Raw genomic sequence first — 6,808 nt, forward strand, 5'->3', positions numbered from 1 at the left:
ACCAACAAAGTGAAAGAGTAATCAAAGATCAGAAGTTAATAAGAGCCTATTTTCTTGAAGAAATACAGAATTCCAATGTTACTTTGAAGTTCCTCAAAATAGTCAATGTGTTTGGTTACACATTTTCTTTTCCTTGCAAATTTTTTGTAATAATTATAGAAGTCTGAGCTACTGGAAAGAATAACATGAACTCTTTTAGTTCTATAAAGAAGAGAAAAAAAAAGAAAAAAAAATAAAGAAAATTAAAGAAAATCCTTATAACCGGACAACCAGACAAACACTTAGACTGCAATTCTGATGACACTGAATGCTATGCAGAGGGGAGTAACTGCTCCCCTTGACCTGCTGCTCCTGCTGCTCACACTTTGCACTGAGGGAAACTGACTGCAAACTATTTGTATGGGCAAGTCTATTTGTAAAAGTGACCAGAGAAAATAAACTCTGTATAAATCATTGTGTTTGAATATTAGGCTGCATTATTGGGGAGTACACGTACAATACTGCATGGATGTTTCCACTTATTTCTAATAATTAATGGGTGTGCAAAATTAATGGGGTTTAAAATTAAATTGTATTCCCAAACCTGAGGTTCATGGAATCAAACGCGCATTTTCCCTTTTAGAAAACATAAGCAGTGATATACTAGTTTTTAATTAGCATGAAAGAGAATACAAAAGTCTGTGTGGCACATCAGATAGCAGTCATCATCAAAATGTCCTTGGGACATCAGGCATTTCTTGGCTAAACATTCTCAGTGCATTATTCAGGGGACACTGCATGAGCATTTAAAGAGATCTAGAAGCTGAACGATTTGGAGAGGCCTGGTGAGCCAGTTATTCCCACAGGACTCAGAACTCATCTCCATGTGTTCTGCTGCCATTCACCAGTGGGTGATTATGTGGTACACAGCCAGGCCATGTAAGACTGGCTGGCAACCCCATTTTGGGCCCAGGCTGTGGGAAAGGAAATCAAAGTTTCCTTTTTTGACCTATTGAAATGCTTTTAGCTCCTTTCAGATTTGTCATAACAACAATACACTTAAGGAATAATCTAATGCAGGCTTAAACCTCTGTTCAGTACAGACTGCTAAAAATGCCTTTCTCAATTTGATATGCTACACTGACATATTGCACTTTTCTGTATCTGTTTCATTCCCTTATGGTGGATGAAATTCAAAGGTATTACACAAAGTGATAGCCAGCCCCAAGTGAGGCAGCTAAACCCACAAATCTAGATGTACAATGAATATGATGTAGTCAAAGCTAATTAATTGTTCTATATCAATCATCATTCTGCCATTACAAAGTTCCCTTCCCTTCCTCTCAAGGGCTTTTCTCCTTCAGTCTATAGCATTTCTGACTCCTTTCCACTGATGTACAAAGCTCTGAGTTCTCTTACATGAACTTAGGCTTCTTCCCCAGGCTTACTGGCATAATTTCCATGCATGTTTGTCTGGATCTCTTGCTGTTTTCTTCCAAAGGATGTGTATCTTGAGTTTAGTCCTGGAGATCTGAATTGAACAGAAGTCCTCAGTACCTCCTGGACGTGGCTCTGCAGGGGTCTGCTGCTCCTGCTTCACTCTCCAAGCCCTGTTCTGAGCAAGGCACTGCAACTGCCTTCTCTCAGTGTCTCCTCTCCTCCTGTTTCAGCAGAGGGAGCAGAGTTGAGCCCTCCTCAGGGCCCTCTCCTTCCCGAGCAGAGGCCCAGGCACACCCGCAGAGGCACCACACTAATGGCAGCTGGCACTGTCTGTCTCCCAGCAGCAGGGCATTAATAACCATTAACAAAATGCTATACAGTTCCAACATGATGTCACTGGTATTAACCTCTGTCATTCCTGTATCAGCACTTGTGAATGACTGGTTTTCCTTTTTTTCCCTTTAAAACTTACCTCTGAAATACTCCATAGCAGCAAAACCAACAGTGACTACTTAGACTAGCTCTTATTTTCCAGTTTTGAAAATGAACTCTCAGTTATCAGTACTATGTTAAACAACAGCTGAATTTCTCATTCATATTTTTTTACCAAGCTTTACAAAAAATAAACCAAAGCAAAGCCTTCATGGCCTGCAGACTTGTGAGCATTCTTCAGAGGTATTGAGGATTTGCCACCTATTAGAGAAAATAAGTGGGAGAGATTTGGGAATTTTCTGGAATGGATTGTTTATGAGCAGATTACTCAGAACTGCTGTATTACAGCAAATCTGCTATTTCTTTCAGGAGTATGAAATATGAGTATCTTTTCTCAGTTCAAACTAGTAACCACAGCAGAAACAATCCCTTTTAAATGGTATGTTCATAAAACCTCTTACAACCTTACAGTATCTAGGTATGCACTGTTTCTCAGCTCAAAACAAAATAAACACCAATACTATAAAGAGATGAGATAAAGTCTGTAGGAATAGAGAGTTGGCATTATTTATTGCAGTAATAAAGACAACTGGAACAAGATACAGTTTTCCATGTATTCAACCACATTTATATTCTTAGATCACTAACAAGAGCATCCCTGTTGAATTTCCCTGTGATGATTCAGGATCAATATGCCTTAAGGTGATATGAAAGATTGATGGATTTTCAAAACTGTCCTTTTCTTTTTACAGATTAAGAAGGCCATATTTCCATTGCTTGTATACTTTGCTATTTACTGGCAGACTCCAAGATAAGAGAATGCCTAATCCAACCTCAGTTTAAGTGCAGTTACAATCCCCTATCTCCACCAATGCTTAAAAATGTCCACCTTATCACAGTGAAATCTTTAGTTCTAGAAAATAGGATGGGCCCCCCAGATAAATGTTTGCATGGCAAACTAGTCCTGCCCATCTCCATGTTTATGTTCATGTCTAAAAGCTATTAATAGGTATAGGGAGTAGATGTGCAAGACCAGACTGAGAATGCTTTGTACTCCCATGGACTGTATCAGTCACACAATGCAGTTGATTCTCCAGCTTGGGTTCAATGTGTGGGTTTTGATTTTTTTTTTTCTGTAAGTTTTGGTTTTGCTGTTTTTTTGTCTTCAGGTTTTTATTTGATGTTTTTTCTAAAAAAAAAGAAAAAGAAAAAAAAAGTCTTTACCTCTCAAAAAACCCCAAGAAGTTCATGTGATGTGGAGCTTCAACTGAAAATTTAAAAAAGTTATGGGAGATTTGCCACTTTTGGTTCCTGTGTGAAGAGCAGCTGGTCCCAGTGGAATAAAGGCAAGGATAAAGCCATCTTCTTTGGGAATGACATGGCAACAAGGGATACTGCCACCAAAAGCAAAGCCTGCTCCCAGGCAGCTCAGTGCAAACCATCACAAGGAACATTTCAGGGTGAGGGAGCTGAGAGCACAGCACAGGCACTGTAGTCATGTGGAAGGAGGTAACAGGAGGGAAGGGATGCAGTGTTTGCACTCCTCCAGCCGTGCTGCAGACCTCCTGAGGAAGTGCATGCTTCAGATTAAATCAGTCTTAGAGACACCCTCGAGCAGGCAGTGAACTAGCCAGCAGCACCTCGGTGAGAGGCAAATCCGCATCCCTGTGGAAATGGCAGAAGACTGATTAATTTAATTCCATGCCCTTCCTTAGAAAAGATAGAAAGAGACAGTGAGGAGCAAAATTTGTACAAATATACCAATTTCTTCTTCCTTCTTTGGCAGAGGAAAGGAGGAACAGATTCCATATGCCCACCCCTCCCCTGATCACAGCATTTAGCAGAAGGGGGGAGAAGGGCTTTTCTGCAGATCCTGTGCCTTTGAGGCAGCAGTGGGGCAAGAGTTCAGTTTTACGACTCTTGGCCCCAACACAATTTACCATTTACAAACTAATCCTCCTCTGCTGGAGAGCACAAGGCCTGCTAAAGCTCTCATGTCCACTTCTCTGATTCTCCATTGTCCACAGTGACAGGGAGAAGCCGAAGACCTAATCGGTGTGTAATTCAATCGCTGTCCAGGCTGTGTCACAGCACAATGCTCTGCTTGTAGCGCCACGGGCTGAGGCAGCCAGCTACTGTTATGCCCCACAGCAGGTGTGAAGAATGTCACTCGCTCTGACTGTGTGCTGCCCTGTCTCCAGGTCCATTCCTGACACTCAGTTCACTCACCACTTAAAGGCTGTTTTTCCTACTGGCAGCAAGCTAATTGTCAGCTCTCTGCTGAAAGGGCACTCTCAGCATTTTTGACCCTGAACTGGGAATTCCTGCACAGCATAACATGGGCCTTGTACAAATTAAACCTCTTTGCTCTCCAGATCCCCTAAACGTGGAGGCCCGCTAACGAGCTCTTTATTTCCTTAATCTTAATCCAGCAGTTAGTAAATTATAATTTACCACACCCAAACTGTTTCACTCTGTTGTTCCTCACTGGACAGGACACTGGACATTGCCACACATCCTTTAGGAATGGTTAAAATCCTTGGTACCTAATTACATTTTAATCAGCAAAAGGCAGGTGCTTCAAAAAATTCCTGTCCACATGTAGGTGGTTAAAAACCTCTGGAATTCCAAATTAAATGTGCTGCCACACATAAATACAGGGCCACTCTGAAAATTGCATTTGGTTTGGTTTTTGGCAAGAATTTACTACACCACCAAGATTTGAAAATCGGCACTTTCATTCATCTTGAGTGCAAGGAAGCTGAGGAAGACAGGGGCAGAGGAAGGAGGCAGGGCAGCAGCTGCCACTTGATCAGTGGTATCACCCAGCCATGCTATCAGGCAGCTAAGGAGACAGCACAGAACTACTGCTGGTACATCCATGGGAGCTCGTCAGAGGATGTCTCCCCGGCACGGAGCTACATCACACACTTGTAACAGTCGCGTGTGGTGTTTCTTTCCACATGCAGTTGTCCAAGGGATGTGAGAACAGAATGAGCACAGAAACACCCTACTTCTAACACATCTATTTCCTTAACAGCCTTGAGAATGTCATTCATGTAGAGCTTCTGGTGCTATTTTTCCAATTCCTTAATTTTTATACAGAAGCAAACCAAATAGCGGGTATACCTGATGGAAGAGTTACACTGGAACAGAAATTGTACAGGCCTGTGCAGCCACGGTTGTCATCCAAAAGAATAAATAACTGAAGTCAGCTGCATAACCCGACCAACATAAGAAACAAATAAACCAACAATTTCCCTGCCACCACATAGGTGATCTTAAATCAATACATTTGGCTGCCTAGACTACTTCTGTGCAATTCTGTACATGAATTATGGTTACCAATCTTACCTAATCCTGTAAAGGGATGAAATACTTTGTCACACTTGCAAATTCTGTGAAGGCAGTGAGCAGATGAAGAAAGATGATCCAGCTTCTTACCACTTGCTACAGGAAAGTTCATAATATTCATTATTCAAAATATGAATTGGACATCTGTATTTACAACATTTAACAAGTCTTGCTTAGTGTTGAAGCCAAGCTGCTCATTTCACCCATACTCATCTACTGTCATCATTGACGGCTGATTTCCAAACATGGCCAGACACCAGTTTTCATGGCAAGGGTCATGAGACATTCTTGCATCCTGAATCAGGATTCAGCAATGCCATGTGCCAAGCCTTAGAAGCATGCAGAGCATTCACAACTGAGCACCTGCGGAAATCCCATTTCCTGACAAAGAGAAGCCTCCAATATTCATGTTTTCTCCTGCTCTTAGGCTATGCTGTAATGAAACCTGGCCTGAATAATCCTTTTATAGCTATACAAGGAAGTATTCTTGCTTAGCATTTACCTCTCCTTATGGAGGTTCAGTGGAAACCTGGTTGAGCTATCACAGAATACAAAGATACACAGAAATACAAAGATACACAGAATGCAAAGTCTGGCTGATGCGATTGACAAAAACCACGCACAGGACAGGGACACAAAGTGGGGCTATCAGAGAAACTGGAAGGACTCTGGTAACTTCAATGAATAAAGGTAAGAGGATGGGACCCGGAGGAGTCACATTAAATTCAGTGTTAATGCTGACAGTGACATATGCAGACACATCCAGAGAGTGCATGCTCCTGGAAAGGGAGGCCAGGAGCACTGTTGCTAACAGCATGGGAATAATCAGAGAATGCAGTACTGCACAAGAACCACTGCCAGGTCAGTGACAATAGTTGAAGGGGAGTAAATTGAAGGAATGCTGGAGGGGACTTGGAAGGAGCTGTTTGTGATGCCAGTGATGGAAATGACTTTGAAGAGCTTATCCTGTGAGACTCCCTGCTCTGCAAGGCATCTCCCACTACTACCTCTTGCTACAGGTCTGGGTTGCCCTTACTCTATGCTGCCCTCACTCCTTTGAAGGCTGTGATTCCCTTACTCCACAAAACCTGAATCTTTGTCCTGTCCCTGTCACTCTAACCCTGGGTAGCTGCTCCTTTATCTCTGACACAAGCTATCTGTGCCCCCTCCTCCACCTCTGACCTCAAACTCCTAACCATCACATCTGCACATATCCCCAGGTCATCTCTTCTGCCTCCATTTCCCTGGCACTAATCCCTGTAGCTGCTTCCTACCCCAGATTATCTCTGCTTTTGTTTTCCTCTCTCTAGCAGTGTGTGAAGCCCAAGCTGTCACATGTAGCAGGCCATTAGCCTGTGCTCTGTTCTATGCTCAATCTCATTTTTGCCAGGCCACTCACTGAAGCTTTAAACCAATGACTACAACCAGTCCTGCTGGTCTTTAGTGGTCCCTCAGCCTCTTTTTAGGAACCATATTCCATCATGGTACTGGGCAGGCTCAGTGGATGCAGAGTGACAGCCACTGTTCCCGATTTCCACAAGGAAACGCTAGAACAACTTTTGTCTGCTGGGTATAAAAAACAGGTCTCCATGACACACTTCCC

The 6,808-nt window shown here is 42.6% G+C and overlaps 1 long non-coding RNA gene across 2 annotated transcripts in view; it reads right to left on the minus strand.

Annotated features, from left to right (window-relative positions):
• Positions 1–2,394: 2,394 nt before the first annotated feature.
• The window catches only part of LOC108444782, a 19,003-nt gene continuing 14,589 nt past the window's right edge, over positions 2,395–6,808 (minus strand). For both annotated transcript variants that reach the window (XR_001859470.1, XR_001859471.1), the window contains exons 3-4: positions 5,206–5,301; positions 2,395–3,516 (exon numbers count right to left, since the gene is read on the minus strand). This is a non-coding gene — a long non-coding RNA (uncharacterized LOC108444782). The remainder of the gene's footprint in view (positions 3,517–5,205; positions 5,302–6,808) is intronic.

The sequence above is a fragment of the Corvus brachyrhynchos genome, unplaced genomic scaffold (assembly GCF_000691975.1).
Source record: "Corvus brachyrhynchos isolate BGI_N302 unplaced genomic scaffold, ASM69197v1 scaffold62, whole genome shotgun sequence".
NCBI classification, from domain to species: domain Eukaryota; kingdom Metazoa; phylum Chordata; class Aves; order Passeriformes; family Corvidae; genus Corvus; species Corvus brachyrhynchos.